A 22185-nucleotide genomic window follows, 5' to 3' on the forward strand; every position below is an offset into this window, starting at 1 on the left:
TTATGCACTGAAGAGCCAAAACGTTCCACTGCCCACCGCGAGATTGAATATTACCTGGTAGCATTGCGGAACGTGACTGGATTTGGAAGGTACATATAAGTGGAGCACAGACGAATTCTAGCGAAGATATAGGCCAGAAATGGAGAAATCCTCTGACATAAGCGACTTTAGCAAAGGGAATACCCTTATGGCCCGGCGCCTGATAACGAGAACTCGGAAACGGCGATGCTGGTCGGCTGTTCACGTACTACTGCCTTGAGCATCAGTGGAAAGTAAATGAATTACAGTGAAACTACGAGTAGGCCACGAGGTGTTGGACGCCCTCACCTCATCACACAACGTGGATATTTAAGGCTTGCCCGCTCTGCAAAACTGGACAACCGGCGGTTAGTGGCAGGTCTGTCGACAGAGTACAATGTTGGTGCAGGTACAACTATTCGCGGCATATATACAGGGTGTTTCAAAAATGACCGGTATATTTGAAACGGCAATAAAAACTAAACGAGCAGCGATAGAAATACACCGTTTGTTGCAATATGCTTGGGACAACAGTACATTTTCAGGCGGACAAACTTTCGAAATTACAGTAGTTACAATTTTCAACAACAGATGGCGCTGCAAGTGATGTGAAAGATATAGAAGACAACGCAGTCTGTGGGTGCGCCATTCTGTACGTCGTCTTTCTGCTGTAATCGTGTGCTGTTCACAACGTGCAAGTGTGCTGTAGACAACATGGTTTATTCCTTAGAACAGAGGATTTTTCTGGTGTTGGAATTCCACCGCCTAGAACACAGTGTTGTTGCAACAAGACGAAGTTTTCAACGGAGGTTTAATGTATCCAAAGGACCGAAAAGCGATACAATAAAGGATCTGTTTGAAAAATTTCAACGGACTGGGACCGAGACGGATGAACGTGCTGGAAAGGTAGGGCGACCACGTACGGCAACCACAGAGGGCAACGCGCAGCTAGTGCAGTAGGTGATCCAGCAGCGGCCTCGGGTTTCCGTTCGCCTTGTTGCAGCTGCGGTCCAAATGACGCCAACGTCCACGTATCGTCTCATGCGCCAGAGTTTACACCTCTATCCATACAAAATTCAAACGTGGCAACCCCTCAGCGCCGCTACCATTGCTGCACGAGAGACATTCGCTAACGATATAGTGCACAGGATTGATGACGGCGATATGCATGTGGGCAGCATTTGGTTTACTGACGAAGCTTATTTTTACCTGGACGGCTTCGTCAATAAACAGAACTGGCGCATATGGGGAACCGAAAAGCCCCATGTTGCAGTCCCATCGTCCCTGCATCCTCAAAAAGTACTGGTCTGGGCCGCCATTTCTTCCAAAGGAATCATTGGCCCATTTTTCAGATCCGAAACGATTACTGCATCACGCTATCTGGACATTCTTCGTGAATTTGTGGCGGTACAAACTGCCTTAGACGACACTGCGAACACCTCGTGGTTTATGCAAGATGGTGCCCGGCCACATCGCATTGCCGACGTCTTTAATTTCCTGAATGAATATTTCGATGATCGTGTGATTGCTTTGGGCTATCCGAAACATACAGGAGGCGGCGTGGATTGGCCTCCCTATTCGCCAGACATGAATCTCTGTCACTTCTTTCTGTGGGGACACTTGAAAGACCAGGTGTACCGCCAGAATCCAGAAACAACTGAACAGCTGAAGCAGTACATCTCATCTGCATGTGAAGCCATTCCGCCAGACACGTTGTCAAAGGTTTCGGGTAATTTCATTCAGAGACTACGCCATATTATTGCTACGCATGGTGGATATGTGGAAAATATCGTACTATAGAGTTTCCCAGACCGCAGCGCCATCTGTTGTTGAAAATTGTAACTACTGTAATTTCGAAAGTTTGTCTGCCTGAAAATGTACTGTTGTCCCAAGCATATTGCAACAAACGGTGTATTTCTATCGCTGCTCGTTTAGTTTTTATTGCCGTTTCAAATATACCGGTCATTTTTTAAACACCCTGTAGCATGTACACTACTGGCCATTAAAACTGCTACACCACGAAGATGACGTGCTACAGACGCGAAATTTAACCGACAGGAAGAAGATGCTGTGATATGCAAATGATTAGCTTTTCAGAGCATTCACACAAGGTTGGCTCCTGTGGTGAAACCTACTACGTGCTGACATGACGAAAGTTTCCAACCCATTTCTCATACACAAACAGCAGTTGACCGGCGTTACCTGGTGAAACGTTGTTGTGATGCCTCGTGCAAGGAGGAGAAATGCTTACCATCACGTTTCCGACTTTGATAAAGGTCGGATTGTAGCCTATCGCGATTGCGGTTTATCGTATCGCGACATTGCTCTTCACGTTGGTCGAGATCAAATGACTGTTAGCAGAATATGGAATCGGTGGGTTCAGGAGGGTAATACGGAACCCTGTGTTGGATCCCAATGGCCTCGTATCACTAGCAGTCGAGATGCCAGGCATCTTATCCGCATGGCTATAACGGATCGTGCAGCCACGTCTCGATTCCTGAGTCAACAGATGGGGACGTTTGCAAGACAACAACCATCTGCACGAACAGTTCGACGGAGACCACGGCCGCGGTTACCCTTGACGCTGCATCATACACAGGAGCGCCTGACGACGAACCTGGGTGCACGAATGGCAAAACGTCATTTTTTCCGATGAATCCAGGTTCTGTTTACAGCATCATGATGGTCGCATCCGTGTTTGGCGACATCGCGGTGAACGCACATTGGAAGCGTGTATTCGTCATCGCCATACTAGCGTATCACCCGGCGTGATGGTATGGGGTGCCATTGGTTACACGACTCGGTCACCTCTTGTTCGCATTGACGGCACTTTGAACAGTGGACGTTACATTTCAGATGTGTTACGACCCGTGGCTCTACCCTTCATTCGATCCCTGCGAAACCCTACATTTCGGCAGGATAATGCACGACCGCATGTTGCAGGTCCTGTGCGGACCTTTCTGGATACAGAAAATGTTCGACTGCTGCCCTGGCCAGCACGTTCTCCAGATCTCTCACCAATTGAAAACGTCTGGTCAATGGTGGCCGAACAACTGGCTTGTCACAATACGCCAGTCACTACTCTTGATGAACTGTGGTATCGTGTTGAAGCCGCACGGGCAGCAGTACGTGTACACGCCATCCAAGCTCTGTTTGACTCAATGCCCAGGCGTATCAAGGCTGTTATTACGGTCAGAGGTGGTTGTTCTGGGTGCTGATTTCTCAGGATCTATGCGCCCATATTGTGTGAAAATGTAATCACATGTCAGTTCTAGTATAATAAATTTGTCCAATGAATATCCGTTTATCGTCTGCATTTCTTCTTGGTGTAGCAATTTTAATGGCGGGTAGTGTATTTTTGATCACGGAGTTCCACAGCAAATGACCCTTTCATGTCCCGTGTTGACGGAACGACATTGTCAATTACGATTGCAGTGTGCACGGGATCATCGAGATTGGACCGTTGAGCAATGGAAGCGTGTCGTTTGGTGGATTAATCACGTTGTATCGGGTGGATGACGGTGTCCATATATGCTGTCATCCAAGCGAACGGCTGTCCGAATCATGCACTGGGTTACGGACACTGGCTAGTGGTGGCTGTAGCATGCTTGTGGTAGACACCATGACAGCTGTGGACTATTTGGGCATTATTGTGGGTCATCTGTATCCCTTCATGTTGGATGGCTTTCCCCATAGTTAAGACATCTTCCAGAAGGATAATTCTCCGGGTCACAAGCCAAGAATTGTGTTACAATAGTTCGATAAGCATGATAGTGAAATCGCGTGGATGCCTTAGGCACCAAATTTGCCTGATTGGAACCGTATGGATCACATCTGGGTGTGGTCGCGCGGTTAGAGGCGCTATGTCACGGATTGCGCGGCCCCTCCTGCCGGAGGTTCACGTCCTCCGTCGGGCATGCGTGTGTGTCGCTCTTAGCATAAGTTAGATTAAGTTAGTTTAACTAGTATGTAAGTCTGGGGACCGATGACAGCAGCAGTTTGGTCCCTTAGGAATTCACACACATTTGAACATTTTTGAACATTATCAGGCACCATCTTCGCACTCACGAACTACTGGTCCGAAATTTACAAGAAGCGCATGATATGTGTTGAATCCATGCCACATACAATCGCAGTCGTACTGCGTTCTAACGGCGGACCAGCATGCTACGAAGCAGAACACGCAACAACACGCTATTTCCGTCATGTTTGTGTTCATCATTGTATATCCACGTGATTTCAGCCGAGTGCTTCTCGAAAACTGTCAAGTGGTAACTGACAACCTTGTGTTGTTGCTGTTCTCGCACATACACGGAGCGGTATCTGGAAGATTTCAGCCGTTATCTAGCGGCCCTAACGCGCGCTGGTCTGAGGAACTCGATTCTTGGTGTGGAAACCGCCCCTAATGCCGGAAACTTGCCACAAGAACTAAACCACCTACGAAAAAAATCCCCTGAGAATAGCTATAACAACAAAAAATATGGCAAGCAATTTCAGGTGGTAGCCGCAATCAGAACGTCGAAGAGGAAAAAGTGCCTTTTTTTCATTCAAATGGTTCAAATGGCTCTGAGGACTATGGGACTTAACTTCTGAGGTCATCAGTCCCCTAGAACTTAGAACTGCTTAAACCTAACTAACCTAAGGACATCACACACATCCATGCCCGAGGCAGGATTCGAACCTGCGACCGTAGCGGTCGCGCGGTTCCAGACTGTAGCGCCTAAAACCGCTCGGCCACCCCGGCCGGCTTTTTTTCATTGTGTGATTCAGTCACAGTGAAGATCTCCTACTTTCTAAAGAGACATAAAATCTAGACAATCTTCATGACACATCACGAAGTTTGTGAAAGACACTGTAGGCATCAGTATAAAACACTGTGTGAATGCGAATAGTATTACGACGGGCAGTCCGTGCTCACGGCTCAACAGAGCTCGATTGAACCTGAAAGGTGTCTGTGGCCACGATGTCTGGGGAAATTGGTGGCAGCTGAAAACGCATTGCCAAACGAGAATATAATTGCATTCAACGACACATATGTCATTTCATTTATTACATTTTATCTATAGTTGTTTTAAATACCTGCTACCTAGTATTTTAAAACAGGTCTTAATTTTACAATTTTCATCTTGTCATAACAAGAAGTTTTCGAGTATACAAGCAAATATTGTTCATAGCAAAGACAAATGAAAGTAATAATAACGAGTTAAAATGGAAGTTAAACAAAATAGAAACTGCAAATCGATCAGAAAATATGGGTTATAATTAAAAATTTTAGTAATTTAGAGGAGAATGAAAGAAGGATAGGAAAGAATAGATTAAATGATTGTCCGCCGCTGTCAATAATCGGAAAGGAAAGCCACGGAATCGCACTGAGCCTTTTTCTTTCGATTTGACATTACTAGTTTTGTATGTAATTTGGTTGAATGAAAAGGATTAGTTTCCTAAATCAATTACATTTTTAAGTGACCGTTAGGCAAAAATAACTGCTTACAGCCTACTGTGAAATACGCTTCAGTGACAATTATTGTAGCAGTCATTACTGCCAATACTTTATACAGCTTGTCAGGAAGGCAGACCTCGGAATGGAGACATCGAGTTATGCATTTCTGACCAGCATATCTTTATTTGTAATTTTCTGTGTAGCTGTTTTCATATGTATTATTATCTCTAATTATATAGTGTTGTAGCTGAGTTTCTGTTATGTTCTACCTTGCTTAATGTGTGCCTGCTTCGTCTTCCGTTTCTACATCACTGTTAGCTATATTTAATTTCCTCTGTTGTCACTGCCACCGTTTAGTGATACAGTTATGTTTGGTCTGGGTGCGACTCTATATGGCTACTCTCCTTGGTATTCTCCTTGTAATCACTCCGAAGGACGACAGTTCAAACCCGAGTCCGGCCATCCTGATTTAGATTTTCCGTGATTTCCCTAAATCACTTCAGGCAAATGCCAGGATGTTTCCTTTGAAAGGACACACTCGATTTACGTCCCTATTCCTCCATAATGCGAGTTTATGCTCCATCTCTAATGACCCCCTCCTCCTTCTTGAGATATTCTTGAAATAGTGTCTTCTGTTCTGTCTAGGTCTGCCCATTTGTCTTTATTCCTTAGGAAGCTTTATATGTTGGCGTGAGTCAGCATCTATCGTCTGTCCTGTATACGTGCGGTGCAGTGCAGTATTACATATTTAGTTCCCAGCATGCGCATTCTTGGCTCGAACGGATGTTCACTCGAAGTAAGTGTGATGGATGTGGGCCGTGTTCGTTTATGAAACATATCTTTCGACGCTTTTACTTCTAATCTTTCCCTTGTTTTTGGGAAGAGCTCATGGACTCAGTCCGGAACTGCGCGACTGCTACGGTCGCAGGTTCGAATCCTGCCTTGGGCATGGATGTATTTGATGTCCTTAGCATAGTTAGGTTTAAGTAGTTCTAAGTTCTAGGGGACTGATGACCTCAGATGTTAAGTCCCATAATGCTCAGAGCCATTTTTTTGTAAATGTTTATCGCGTGTGCAGCAAATCAATAACGGATACAAAACGAGGCCCCAGCAAGGAAACAACGAAACGTGTAACAACTATCCGAACAAAGATTTGAAAAAAAAGTCAGAAACCGGTTACATTTTGATCCACACAAACCTTGTTAAACCGTACTTGTGGCTGGTTGCTGTCTCAATTACAAACCTTATAGTATTACAGCAACTGTTCTCAACATGTAAATTTTCGACATAATAGCTTAGTTTTAGTATGCGTTTTCCGGTGACGTCTTCTTCTGTGATTGCTCTTACTTCTCTCTGAAGCTCATCTTCGTCCAATACGTTGCAGCACGGCACCTAATGGTCTTGTCGATTGGAAAGTTGCGCGACACTATACAGATTCTAAGATGTGCTAACACCACAGGCCACCAGATGTTGTCAAATTCGTCCGTTATGTCTATCATTACGGCTATTACATATTTCCGACCTCTTTTCTACTATCCCGTTTGCTTCGTTCATCGCGTGATCAACTGATTTATTTTGTCAGCATCCATATTGATGGGGGCTAAGTCCCGTTGCGACTGTAGTTTGTCACACAGAAAGCGTTCCTGGATCTTAGCAAGTGTGTTGAGTATAAGTTCAAAATGTTCAAATTTGTGTGAAATCTTATAGGACTTAACTGCTAAGGTCATCAGTTCCTAAGCTTACACACTACTTAACGAGGCCCCAGGACAGACACACACACCCACGCCCGACGAAGGACTCGAACCTCCGCCGGGACCAGCCGCACAGTCCGTGACTGCAGCGCCTGAGACCGCTCGGCTAATCCCGCGCGGCGTTCAGTATAAGAATTCATCTATCCTCAGCTGATTCTTGTTTCTTGGGTGTGATTACTATACTTCTATCATCAGCAAAAATAACTAGCTTTGCATCTTCATGAATATAGAGTGGCAAGTCGTTAATATATATTAAGAACAATAAGGGACCCAAGACTGAATCCTGTAGGACACCATTCTTGATACCTCCCCAGTTAGGGGACTCTGCTGGGTTTTGCAGATTTTCTGGACTGTTAATTTCAACCTCCTGCATTCTTCCAATTAAGTATGAATTAAACCATTTGTGTACTGTCCCGCTTATACCATGATACTTAAGCTTATTGCATGATTCACACAAAAAATCCCAATGGGTGATGTTCGATTATTCAATGCATCTAATATTTGATCAGTGAAAGCATGTATTGCATTTACTGTTGAAAAGCCTTTCTGAATACCAAATTGACGTTTCATTAGTACTTCATTTTTACGAATATGTGATGCTACTCTTGAACACATTAATTTTTCAAGAATTTTGTATAAAGCAATCAGAAGTGAGACTGGGCAGTAGTTGTTAGCATCAGATCAATCCCCTTTTTTATGCAACGGTTTTACAATAGCATATTTTAGTCTATCTGGAAAAATGCTCTGTTTCAGTGAGCCACTACATATGTGGCTGAGAATCCTACTTATTTGTTGGGAACAAGCTTTTAGTACTCTGTTGGAAATGCCATCAGTTCCGTGTGAGCTTTTACTTTTGAGTGAATTTATTATTTTCCTGGTTTCAGTAGGAGAGGTGGGTTGAATTTCAATTTTATCAAATTGCATAGGTACTGCCTCTTCCATATACTGCCTTGCATTTTCTAATGAATAGTTGGATCATATTTTCTCTACAACACTTAAAAAATAATGGTATAAATGGCTCTGAGCACTATGGGACTTAACAGCTATGGTCATCAGTCCCCTAGGACTTAGAACTACTTAAACCTAACTAACCTAAGGACATCACACAACACCCAGGCATCATGAGGCAGAGAAAATCCCTGACCCCGCCGGGAATCGAACCCAGGAACCCGGGCGTGGGATACAACACTTAAAGATTATTAAAAAATGTTTTCTACTTCTGACTTCTTGTTAACAAACATTTTATAGTGTTTGATAGAAATACAGTCTTCCTGTGCTCTCGGTTGCCGTGTTTCCCTTTTCGAAATATTCTAAATTGTTTTAATTTTATTATCAGATGTACTAATCTCAGACATAATGCACATACTTCTGGACTTTTAATAACTTTTCTTAATACAGTGCAGTAGTTTTTATAATGTTTCACTGTTTCGGGATCATTACTCCTTCTAGTTATAAGATCCATTTCCCTTTTCTGTTTACAAGATATTTTTATACCTTTAGTAAGCCATAGCTTTTTACATGGTTTCTTACAATTATATTTCACTGTTTTCTTAGTGAAACTGTTTTCAAATATACTCACAAAGATATCATGAAATAGGTTAAATTTTAAAGTAGCATGTTCGTGGCCGAGCGGTTCTAGGCGCTACAGTCTGGAACCGCGCGACCGCTACGGTCGCAGGTTCGAATCCTGCCTCGGGCATTGATGTGTGTGATGTCCTTAGGTTAGTTAGGTTTAACTAGTTCTAAGTTCTAGGGGACTGATGACCTCGGAAGTTAAGTCCCATAGTGCTCAGAGCCATGTAGCATGTTCCCTGTACACCTCATCCCAGTCTAACTGTTGCAAGCTTTCCCTAAAGTTTTGAAGTGTTAAATCGTTAATGGAATGCAATATTTTGGAGGACTGTTTTGCATTACTGTATGGAGCTATATCATGTAATGTAACTAGCTGTGCATCATGATCAGACTGACCGTTCTTAACAGGAAAAGTTTTTATTTGATTAAATTTATCTTGGTCTATGAAAACGTTATCTATCAGTGTGCTGCTTCCCTGCACCACCCGAGTAGGAAAATCAACAACTGATGTCAAATTAAAAGAACCACGTAATACTTCAAGGTCAAGATTTCTATCGGAGTCTTTCACAAAATCTACGTTGAAATCCCGACAAACAATAATTTGCTTTCCTTTGTCTGAGCGGTAGCACAACAAAGAATCCAAGTTTTTCAAAAATAGTTGAAAATTTCCCGATGTGGACCTATACACAGCTACAATCATAAAAGTGCTATTATTTAGTTGAAGCTCACATGCACATACTTCTGTATGTTGCTCTACGCAAAATTTTTTAGTTTCCAAATTTTTCACACTGTGACTGATTTTAACAAATATGGCAACTCCTCCTCTCTCCATAGTGCCTCTACTTACGTGTGCTGAAAGCTTATCCTACATTTACCATTTCCATACCTGCGACTATATGATGTTCAGACAGGCATAGTATTCTTCCAAGCTTCAGAGCCTCGTTTAGGGGCTCGGTTCGTGAGGGTCTAATGAGAGTTTCAATCTGTTGCAAGATTTTCGCCTATGTGCCATTGGGCCCAGCGGCTTTTTTTCTCTCTAGTCTTATCGCTCGCGTGACCACTTCTCCCGTAATATGATAAGTGACACTTTCAGTTGTGTAGTCAAGTTGTAGTTCTATCCGTAGGTTCGTGTGTATAAGTGGGACTGTGTTTTCATTGTCATCAGCTAGAAGTCTCTGCAGCAAGTATTCAGCATTGTGTTCACTTGCATCATATTACCGTAGCGTTGACAACACCAGTGGGTTTTGATTTTTTTCCGATAAAACTTCGTAGCGTAATCCATATATGTTTTCCTGTAATTTTATTTGTGTAGAGTTGTCCCGGCGTCGTTTCTCTGTCTGAAAAATGGCTGCTTTATATCTGTTTTTCATCTCTCTGTGTATGCCCAGTCTTGCTTGTATTTCCCCGGTATTATTTATTCGTAGGTAGTGTTTCCTAGCTTGCTTTGTTAGCTTTGTGCGCACGTGTGGCCATGGAATTTTTTAGTGTTGCTTCGGTTTATTTTTTGTGTCTGGTATGGCTGTCTTTTGTGCTGTCTGTATCAGTTCAGTCAGTGTATGGATTTTCCAGTCCACACTTCCTGTCGCGTTTTGCAGCGGATAATCTCTTGTTAGATACACAGTCTGGGTCACCTGTCTGCGCTTTTGTTGCGACTGCATTACGGTCACTTCGTGTGAACACTTCGTGAACGAACCTGTCTCGTATTCGTGACAGGACTTTATTATTTACGGCAGAGATATCTGTTAATTGGCTTTTCTGTATTTCGTTCAGACGTCGGTATCTGCCCTCCCCTGTTAAGAAAAAGTAGATTTTGTTCATGTATTTTATCGATTACTACGCTTACTCTAACAACAAAATGGCCAACAGAGAACTATATGTATATCTAGACGGGAAATTACTAAATCACAACAAACACCCAAAGTACCTTGGGGTTACCCTAGATAGGACACTAACATTCAAAGAACACCTGACTAAAACTGCAGCGAAACTTAAAACATGCAACAACATATTGCAGAAGCTCTGTGGCACCACTTGGGACTCCACAGCATCTACCTTAAGAACATCCGCACTTGGCTTGGTGTATCCAGTGGCAGAATACTGTGCCCCAGTGTGGCTCAACAGCAAACACACACACACACACATGGTAGATAGCCAACTTAATGCAACAATGCGTATTATATCAGGCACAATCAGACCAACTCCTACAGTGTGGCTGCCCGTTCTCAGTAACATAGCCCCTCCTAACCTGCGCCGAGAACACGCTCTGGATAGAGAATTTCAAAAAATCATGACCAACCCTCAATTACAAATCCATGAAGATACTCACGACATCCAAGGAAAGCGACTCCGGTGTAGGCATCCTCCACTAAAGACCGCACAGGCTCTGCACCAAACCAACTTTAAAATAAATGACCGATGGAAAGACAAATGGGAGAGCAGAACAGCAGTAAACTGCCACAGTATGCCATCCATCTTTAGTAAACCAAAAGGATTTGATTGCCCTCGCAAAGTTTGGTCAACTCTTAATCGCACCAGAACCAACTGTGGGAGATGTGCCGACTCCTTACACAGATGGCGTAAACTTCCTTCTGCCGCTTGCGACTGTGGCACTGAGAGAGAGACGGTCAAACACATCGTGCAGGAATGCCCACTAAGGGCATATGAGGGTGACCCACAGGGTTTCCTAATGGCGACCCAAGAGTCAATCGACTATACATTATCTAAGCTGGACGTCTGCTTGTGATTGCTCTTCTGTGATTGTAAATTTATAATTGGTGGTGTCCTTATATACAAACTGTTATTGATTGTTCTTTTTATACATATGTGATTTTTTTAAAATCGTGTTGTTTCTGTAATTTTTACTGTGATGTTATGAGCCATACGCTAAATAAATAAATAATAAATAATATTCGTACTCTATCGTCTGTTGTGCTGGAGTGCGATAACACCGATTTTGCGTTAATGACCGCGCATACTAAAAGTCATTTGTGTCTTGCATAATGTGCAACATTCCTAATCTAATGTACTGTACATATGGCTATATGTTGTCAGAGTATCTTGCATAAAGAGAGGCTGTGACCCTCTTCGTATACACCCATATGCTTGGTAGAATGTTGACTTAATTTGGGTATTACAATGTTTTTATTCAGCACTATTTATTTATTTAATCGTGTCAGAAGCATCTTACATAAAATCAGAACGATTAACACATATATGTCAAGTATATGACAAATACAAAAAGAGTATAAAAGTATACAGATATATAAGCAGGGTCAAGCAGTTTTTTATTTTATGAAGTCTTGGACCAGAACCTTGCCACGTCCAGCGCTTCCGGGGTGGCATTCATCAAATCCTTCATGGTGCAGGTGCTTGGGCACAGCACACACTGCGTGAGGTTGGTGGTGGTTTCTCTGTGTCCACAGTCACACAGCTCCGGTTCATTTGAGAGGCCCCATTTGCGCATATTCTCTTTGGATCGTGTGACACCAGAACGCAGCCTATTAAGAGATTTCCATGTCGTCCATCCTTCCATATGGCCAGGAGGGAGTTCTTCGTTTGGGACTAACCAAGGTGCGCGTTTTCTTCTCGCCTACTTTGCAGGCTTTGGCATTTGGTCATGCGTAATTGTTTTTGTTCCTATAGGAAGGCATGTGAGTCGTCGACTACATTTGGAGTACGGTTCTTGGCACATCGAGTTCTGCCGGGACTTTCGTTAATGCCGCGCTTACTAGCCTACTTGTTACGGCATTATTTTCATCACGGGCTTTGTGTAAAGACATAGCAGTGCGGCATTATCTTTGGTACGGTCGAGCAGAACTCTTTCGTGTGTGCATACAAGACAGTCGAGGTTTAGTTCCCCACAGCGACGCTTACATGCCTTCTTCATTAGGTCACAAAGTTCTAGCGCATCCAGTAGTAGTTTTACGGCTCGTAGTAACATTTTGTCTGTCTACTCAGTTGTGGGGTAACAAATTTTGTCAGTCTGTGGATGTCTTAATCGTATAGCTAGACTCTGGGCAGTCTGTAAGTTGTCTTTGTTTTCCACTCTGCATAGTTGCAGGCCTTCTTCTAACTTGTCGTAGCCTATAGTAGACTAGTTAGGGTTGGCTGCTGCTTCTCGTGGTGCTGAGTTTTGTTTTGCGTCACTAGGCTTGATTTCGCTGTTTTTCAGTAAGTATATTGTTGTGGTTGGCAGGAGAGCCAACACCGTGTTACTAGAGGAAGCCGAAAGGCACGCGTTTTAGCTCACGCAGGCTGGCGTGAGGTCTGGAACAGGACAAGGAAATTAGAATTTAGAAAAAACGGACGTAGCTGGTGGAATACTTAACTTTAATCCATTTATGGTGAACATCGTTCTTGACGGTACATGATTCAGTATCAATAGTAACTGGTAATGGCGCCTTGCTAGCACGTAGCAAATGACGTAGCTGAAGGCTATGCTAACTATCGTCTCGGCAAATGAGAGCGTATTTTGTCAGTGAACCATCGCTAGCAAAGTCGGTTGTACAACTGGGGCGAGTGCTAGGAAGTCTCTCTAGACCTGCCGTGTGGCGGCGCTCGGTCTGCAATCACTGATAGTGGCGACACGCGGGTCCGACGTATACTAACGGACCGCGGCCGATTTAAAAGGCTACCACCTAGCAAGTGTGGTGTCTGGCGGTGACACCACATATATTCCATTTCTAGAGTTAACAGCATTTCAGTGAGGGTAGATTAATCATTTGTGTTATTGAAACCTCCTGACACATATTTAACGGGAATGATGTAGTTACTGCATTTTGTGTTGTCGTATACTGGTGGATAATCTATTTTTAGTAATACTGTGCTAACGAGAATTTTCTTAATTCTGTTACCACATCTAATCGCAGCAGTATGGTTCACTTTTGCGAAGTAGTCACACAATGAATTTACATTATCTGTATTGTCACTCGCATATCCAGTGTTTAGCAGCTCCTCCGCAGTCTCTTTTACACTATTCATTGGGCTTGTTTCAGATTGCGAGCTACTAAATAATCTACACCGAGGTTAAAAAATCATGGGATACTTCCTAACATAGTGTCAGACCTTCTTTTGCCCGCCGGCCGGGGTGACCGAGCGGTTCTAGGCGCTACAGTCTGGAACCGCGCGACCTCTACGGTCGCAGGTTGGAATCCTGCCTCGGGCATGGATGTGTGTGATGTCCTTTGGTTAGTTAGTTCTAAGTTACGCGGACTGATGACCTCATAAATTGAGTCCCTTTGTGTAGCCGTTCATAATTGCGAAAGTGTTGGATTCTGTCCCATAAATGTTCTATGGGATTAATGTCGGGCGATCTGGGTGGCCCAGTCATTTGCTCGAATTGTCCAGAATGTTCTTTAAATCAATCGCGAATAACTGTGAACCGATGACACGTTGGATTTTCATAAGTAAAAATTCAATCGTTATTTGGGAAAATTAATCCATGAATGGCTGAAAATAGTATCCAAGTAACCGAAAAAATACCGTCTCCAGTCAGTGATCGTTTCAGTTGGACCAGAGGATCCAATTCATTCCACGTAAAAACAGACAACGCAATTATGGAGCCACCACCAGTTTGCACAATTCCTTGCTGACAACTTGGGTTCATGGCTTCGATAGGTCTGCGCCACACTCGAAACTTACCATCAGTTCTTACCAACTGAAATTGAAACTCACCTGACCAGACCATGACTTTTTAGTCGTCTAGCATCTAACCGACATGGTCACGAGCGTAGGAGGGACGCTGCAGGCGATTTCGTGCTGTTAGCGAAGGCACTCGCGTCGGTCGTCTGCTGCCATTTCGTCACACTGTCCTGATAGATACATTCGTCGTAAGCCCCACGTTGATTCTTCCGCTATTTCACGCAGTGTTGCTTGTCTGTTAGCACTGACAACTTTATACAAACGGGGCTGTTATTAGAATGAGATTTCCACTCTGCAGCGGAGTGTGCGCTGATATGAAACTTCCTGGCAGATTAAAACTGTGTGCCGGACCGAGACTCGAACTCAGGACCTTCGTCTTTCGCGGGCAAGTGCTCTACCATCTGAGCTACCTAAGCCTCGCCCTCACGGCTTTACATCTGCCAGTGCCCGAGGCTGTTATTGTTCGTTAAGTTAAGGCCGTCGGCCACTGCGTTGTCCGTGGTGAGAAGTAATGCCTGAAATTTGGCATTCTCGGCACACCCTTGACACGGTGGATCGCTGAATACTGAATTCCCTAACGATTTTCGAAATGGAATGTCCCATGCGTCACGCTCCAACAGTTCCGCGTTCAAAGTGTGTCGATTCCCGTCGTGCCCGCATCTCGTGGTCGTCCGGTAGCGTTCTCGCTTCCCACGCCCGGGTTCCCGGGTTCGATTCCCGGCGGGGTCAGGGATTTTCTCTGCCTCGTCATGGCTGGGTGTTGTGTGCTGTCCTTAGGTTAGTTAGGTTTAAGTAGTTCTAAGTTCTAGGGGACTTATGACCACAGCAGTTGAGTCCCATAGTGCTCAGAGCCATTTGAACCATTTGATTCCCGTCGTGCGGCAGTGATCACGTCGGGAACCTTTCCACATGTATCACATGAGTACAAATGACAGCTTCACCAGTGCACTGGTCTTTAATATCTTGTGTGAGTGATACTATCGCTGCTTGAATATGTGCATATCGTTATCCCATGGCTTTCGTCACCTCCGTCTATTGCTACTTGTGCTGTCATATCATCCAAATAGTCCGTCGCACCGAAATATTTGTTTTGTATTCCCAGAGTGGATTATATAGCTGGAGTGTATGGAAGTGGAGAAGACTATATTCAGTATTTACGTTGCATTCTTCGACTTTGAGAAAGCTTTTAACAGTGTGTAGTATTTAATTGTCAGATTTATGCACTTACTGTAATCATATCTAAACTCATGCTCATAAATTAAGGATAATGCTGATACATGGTGAAACAACGCTCTAGTGGGCGGTTTGCGGGTTTAAATCACTTCGGGGTATGACCATGCGGTGCATTTGACTTGCGGTCGTCGCACGGTGGCGCTGGCAGCAGTCCACATACGCAGAGGTGTGTTGGTGCATGTCAGAGTACGGTGCAGCGAGTAAGTGTGCAGACGTTTTCAGACATGATAATGGAGACTGCGTGCTGAAAGTGGCTCAAAGAACACATATTGATGACGTTAAGAGGGGTAGAATACTAGGGCGACTGCAGACTGGTCAAACACATCAGGTCGAAACACGGGCCCTCCGTCTGCCAAAAAGTGTGATCTCAGGATTATGGCAACGATTCCAGCAGATAGGAAACGTGTCCAGGTGCTACAGTACGGGACGTCCACAGTGTAAAACACCACAAGAAGACTGATACCTCACCATCAGTGCCCGCAGACGGCCACGGAGTACTGCAGGTAGCCTTGCTCGGGACCTTACCGCAGCCAGTGGAACAGTTGTCTCCAGACACACAGTCTACAGACGACTGAACAGACATGGTTTATTCGCCTGGAGACCTGCAAGCTGCATTCCACTGCCCCCTCGTCACAGGTGAGACCGTGAAGCCTGGTGTCAAGAACACAGCACATGGTCATTGGAACAGTGGTCCCAGGTTATGTTCACGGACGAGTCCAGGTATAGTCTGAACAGTGATTCTCGCCATTTTACCATCCACCATACTTTAAACGGGAGGCACGCGAACAGTTTGCAAGCCCGAAAGTCAATGATCGTTCCCCTTCGGACGTCAGATAAATCGCTCCGTTTCAGCATCACAACAACAACTGCACCGTTTACCGCGCTCTCTCGACACGCTTTATATAACCTCCATTGCTAGTGCTGCCACCTCTCGTCTGTGGTGACGTCGAGCATAGGTAGTGGTCACATTAATGTGACTAGACAATGTATCTACTCTGAGTGACGTAGTGTTAAACAAATATCATCTTCAATTTTCTGGTTTAGATAATATTTATTTCATTACGCGTTTCTATGGTCATGCCGAAACCACCAAGTAGTTTTTTTTTTTCTGAATGGACTGAATCTGTAGCATGCACATGCTACTTGCCTTTTTTTGTTTTTAGTGCCAGATGTCGATCTGCCAAGAAACTTTAGTATTGCATTGTGCTAGTGGTGAAGGATTAACGTTATTGTGCCTGGCAGAGGCTTCGTAGAACTTCCTTCAAGCTACTGTATTTCTCTACAGTTCCGCTCTCGAACAGCGCGGAGGGAAACCTTAAATATTTCCATGTGAGCTCTGATTTTTCTTACTTTACTGTGACAATCATTTCTCGTTATGTAGGTGGACGCCAACAAAGTATTTTCACACTCTGGGGAGAAAGCTGATGTTTTAAATTTCATGAGAAAATCCCGCCATTGTTTTAATGATAGCTATCATATATCGCATATCATATCCCATGGCCGCGCGGGGTAGCCGTGTGGTCAGGGGCGTCTTGTCACGGTTCGCGCGGCTGCCACCGTCGGAGATTCGAGTCCTCCCTCGGACATGGGTGTGTGTATTGTCCTTAGCACAGTTAGTTTAAGTTATATTAAGTATTGCGTAAGCCTAGGGACCGATGACCTCAGCAGTTTGGTCCCATAGTCATTACCACAAATTTCCAGTTTTCATATTCCCTGTTTCACGATAATATCATTCAAATTTTTCGATGTCCTCCATCAATCGTATCTGATGCGGATTCCAAACTACGCAGCAATACGCCGGAAGAGGACTGATAAGCGTTGTGAAGACAGTCTCTTTAGCAGACCAGTCGCATCTTCCAATAGCGCTCTGCCAATAAAAAGCAGTCTTTGGTTTGCCTTCCTCATAACATGATCTATGAGACTATTCCAATTTAAGTTATTCGTAACGGTAATCGCTGAAGATTTAGTTGAAATCACAGCCTTTATAATTGTGTGACTTATCGTGTAATCTAAATTTAGAAGATTTCTTTTCGTACTCATGTGGAGGACTTCTCACTTTTCATTACTTAGAGCCAATTGCCACTTTTCGCACCATACAGACATCTTGTCTAAATAATTTTACAATTGTAATGAGAGTTCACTCTGCAGCGGAGTGTGCGCTGATATGAAACTTCCTGGTAGATTAAAACTGTGTGCCGGACCGAGACTCGAACTCGGGACCTTTGCCTTTCGCGGGGGAGCTTCTGTGAAGTTTGGAAGGTAGGAGACGAGATACTGGCAGAAGTAAAGCTGTGAGGACGGGGCGTCAGTCGTGCTTAGGTAGCTCAGTTTGACTACGCACTACGACGTTGCCGGCACGGTAGCTCAGCGTGTTCGGTCAAAGGGTTTAGCTACCCTCTGTTATAAAAAAACTGAGTGAACGGATCAGCGAACAACCCGAACGGGTGTCATCGGACGTCCGCCACGAACATATTCAACGAACAATATAGAACAAAAATGAGATTAAAAATAAAAAAAATAAAAAGTTGATAGAGCACTTGCCCGCGGAACGCAAAGGTCCCGAGTTCGAGTCTCGGTCCGGCACACAGTTCTAATCTGCCAGGGAGTCTCAATTTTACAATTGGTTTGGATCATCTGATGACTTTTCAAGACACTAAACGACACCATCACTTGCAAACAATCTAAGATGGCTGCTCCGATTGTCTCCTAGATCATTCATATAGATCAGGAACAGCAGAGGAACTATTGCACTTCCCTGGAGAACGCCCGAATATTACTTCTGTTTTACTCCATGACTTTCCGTCACTGACTACGAACTGCGACCTTTCTGACAGGAAATCACAAATCCAGTAGCTCAGTTGAGACGTTGCTCCGTAGGCATGAAATTTGATTAGAAGTCGCTTGTGAGGAACTGTGTCAAAAGCCTTTTGGAAATCTAAAACTATAGAATCAATATCGGAATACCGAGCTAGTTGTGTTTTACGAGAACGATATGTTTGAATCCATTTTGATTGTTTGTCAATAAATTGTTGTCATCGAGGTAATCCGTAATGTTCGAACACAGTGTATGTTCCAGACCTCTACTGCAAATCGACGTTAGTGATAGCAGTTATCCGCTGAATTACAGACCACTATTTCTTTTCTTGATCATTGGTATGGCCTGTGCAACTTTCCAGTCTTTAGGTCTGGACGTTTTCTCGAGAAAGCTGTTGCATATATTTACTAAGTATGGAGCTATGGTATCAGCACACTTCGAAAGGAACCTGACAGGTGTACGGGCTGGAACGAGGGCCTTGCTTTTATTAAGTGATTTAAGCTGCTTTGCATTTATGTTCTGACTGTAAAACGGATTAGTAACACTCGCTGTATGCAACGATAAAGTACCACACGTGTTTGTCACTACGCTTTTACAAAACGATTTATGCTAGCTGACGTGGAAAAGATTTTTCACTTTTTCGAGCGTCCTGTTAATGTTATACAATTCTTGGTTTAACATAAAATTTATCAGTTGCAGAAACTTGAACTGAATTATCTTCAGTTTTAAACAAAACGAGCTGCGATGAATATCAGTATTACAAATCTGTTTGGTTTGACAGATTTATACTAGCGCATCACACACTTTCGACTAATTACAAAGATGATTTCTGTTAGAAATACAAGCGGAGATGGAGGTTAGAAATACTTTTTGCAGTTTACATCTATTTCTTTAGCATATTCGAGAAGCACCCTAAAAATCCGTCCATTAAACAATTTTTGAAGCTAAGAGAATAAGTCAGCTGAATCTCATTTGTAACGTTTATCAAGTTAATATCTTTCAATATTAAAAGTGATACGTTTTGTAAAATCAAGCTTCCGCCTTCAGATACCCACCACTACAAGAACCAGAATATCCAAGAAAAGCACAAAACAGCTCATAAGACAGGTTTAAAGCTTTCAGACTAACAAGGAGACGCGCACGACCGTGGGGTCGGGGATTTTTCCGAAATTTTGTGTGGTGAAAGAGGACCCCTAACACCTCACGTGGGTAAAATCTTAGGACGCACTACTCGGAAAATCCCGAGAAAAATCGATCCAAAGTTTCTTAGGTGACTTATGAGTATATAATGTTAGTCCATTGCAGAACCGCCGTCTGGCCTAGATGGTTGCAGCCGGCACGGTAGCTCATCGTGTTTAGTCACAGGGTAACGTGCCCTCTGTAGTAAAAAAACTGAGTTAACAGATCAACAACGAAGTTAAATGGATGTCTTACGACGTCCGCTCCGAGCAGATAAAGCGAAAAAAAAAAAAGGATGGTTAGGGCTCGGACTCTTACGCTAGACGTTTCGGGTTCGATTCCTCCTCTGGCAATTTATCTTCTTCTGTTTCATTTTCTTTTGTTATTCCACCAATTACTCAAAAAGTTTCTCAAACCTACATTATTTTAGCTCAAGAACGTAAAGTTTTTCATTCACAGAAAAATATTCGTGCTCGTTGTTCTATTTCGTTTTATGGGGTTTCAAGGTTTAAAGGGGCTTTGTAAGGGTCTCCTTGGGATTATAACGGTCATCTGCGCATAGGACTGTGCGCGAGCCGTGAGAAGTAAATTGCAGTTTGTTTTTCGATTTCGTCGTGAACAGACGTGCCTGTTTCAAATTTCAACGTGTTATTCCGATCCGAGGTTAAACATGTCGACTGAAGAAATTGCTGGATCTTCAGGAATAGGAGAAGAAATTCGTGAAGAATCCATTCATGGTGATATATCAAAATTACGATAAAAGGACGCAGTGGTGTATTATGAAAGGCTGTTGATGGAAAATAATTTAATTGCATCGACATCTTCGGAAGAAATCTCTCGCGATGCTATGTTTTTGTTTGTAATTATTATATGTATAAAAACTGAATGTTCCCCAATCGATTTTGTTATTCTGATTAAAAACCCAATATACCTCATATACTTTACAATGAAAAATGGAAAACCCACCGCCATGAATTGCGTTGTTGAACAAAAAGAAAATAATTTTTATTCAATAATGTAACTAATTTGATAAAGATAATGTAGGTTTGGGAAACTTTCTGAATAATTGGCGGGATAACAAAAGAAAATGAAACAGACGAAAAAAAGTGCCACAGGAGGAATCGAACCCGAGACATCTGGCGGAAGTGTCCGAACCCTAAGCACCTAGGCCAGACGGCGGCTCCGCAATTGACTAACATTGTATACTCATAAGGCACCTAAGGAACTTTGGCTCGATTTTTCTCGGGATTTTCCGGGTAGTGCGTCCTAGTATTTTAACCACGTGAGGTGCTAGGGGTCCTCTTTCACCACACAAAATTTCGGACAAATCCCCGACCCCACGGTCGTGCCGTCTCCTTGTAAGTTGTCGTTGCTTACTTCCCTTGACAGCCCTCTTCTCGGCTGCCATCTCCATTCCGATCGTGCACTATGCTGAACAGTGCAGCGTCGCAGGTCAATAGCATATGACAGGACTTCTTTCTAGCTGCTTGTTTTCCTGTTCGTGTGATATACTGCAACTAACTCGTACACAACGCCCGCTACCTGCGGTTCCACTGAGCCATGTCATGGTGACGCAGCTACCTTCAAAAGGTACATTCAAAATTCGTCGCCGGCCGGAGTGGTCGAGCGGTTCTAGGCGCTACAGTCTGGAACCGCGCGACCGCTATGGTTACAGGTTCGAATCCTGCCTCGGGCATGGATGTGTGTGATGTCCTTAGGTTAGTTAGGTCTAAGTAGTTCTAAGTTCTAGGGGACTGCTGACCTCAGAAGTTAAGTCCCATAGTGCAAAGAGCCATTTGAAACAAAATACGTCAAGTATTGTCAGTAACGTGTCATATCGATGTATGTAATTTCTTTACGCTATCAGCCAATAATCTGATCTGTAATAACTTAACGAATTCGACTCTCCTGGCGGGCAACACTTAATTCACACTGTGGACAGCATTTCGGCTTAGTACTAATCGTCGATGCTTTTAAAGCTATGACTTTGTTTTTCTTGTAATCTGGTCGTTCAAAACCTTCTCATATTTTGTACTGTCCTAACATTTCCAGTTCTTCTAATAAATCCATATTTTATTTTGAGTCTGCATAACGTAGCTCTTTCAGATCTTCATCATTCCCAACAAGTGGATGCACTATTTTGCGAATGTGTATAACGACTGTCGATTTATCGAAGTCACTCAGTCACTTGCCATTAAGAATCTATATCCGAATTGTCCGTTGGCAGTTATTCAGGTAATTCCAAGAAATCTGCTAAAGCAGAAATGTCTGTCATTCTAGGAAACTTGAATTCTTTGTCTTCGCTTCTATCGAGCAACAGATGAAATTAAAAAAAAGAAGACTGTGTGAAAAGCTTTATATCTGCATACACAACAATAGATTCCACAACAGTTCTTTACCAGTTCGTCACAATTCCCTTGCTCGTATTTTATTAATTATATAATTAAATTATATATGTAATATTAATTATTTTTGAACCTATATAACTTCCATAAACTAATACATTGACTCGCACTGTCTGAGTAAACAGTTTTCCG

Source organism: Schistocerca cancellata, chromosome 4 (assembly GCF_023864275.1).
Source record: "Schistocerca cancellata isolate TAMUIC-IGC-003103 chromosome 4, iqSchCanc2.1, whole genome shotgun sequence".
Taxonomy (NCBI): Eukaryota; Metazoa; Arthropoda; class Insecta; order Orthoptera; family Acrididae; genus Schistocerca; species Schistocerca cancellata.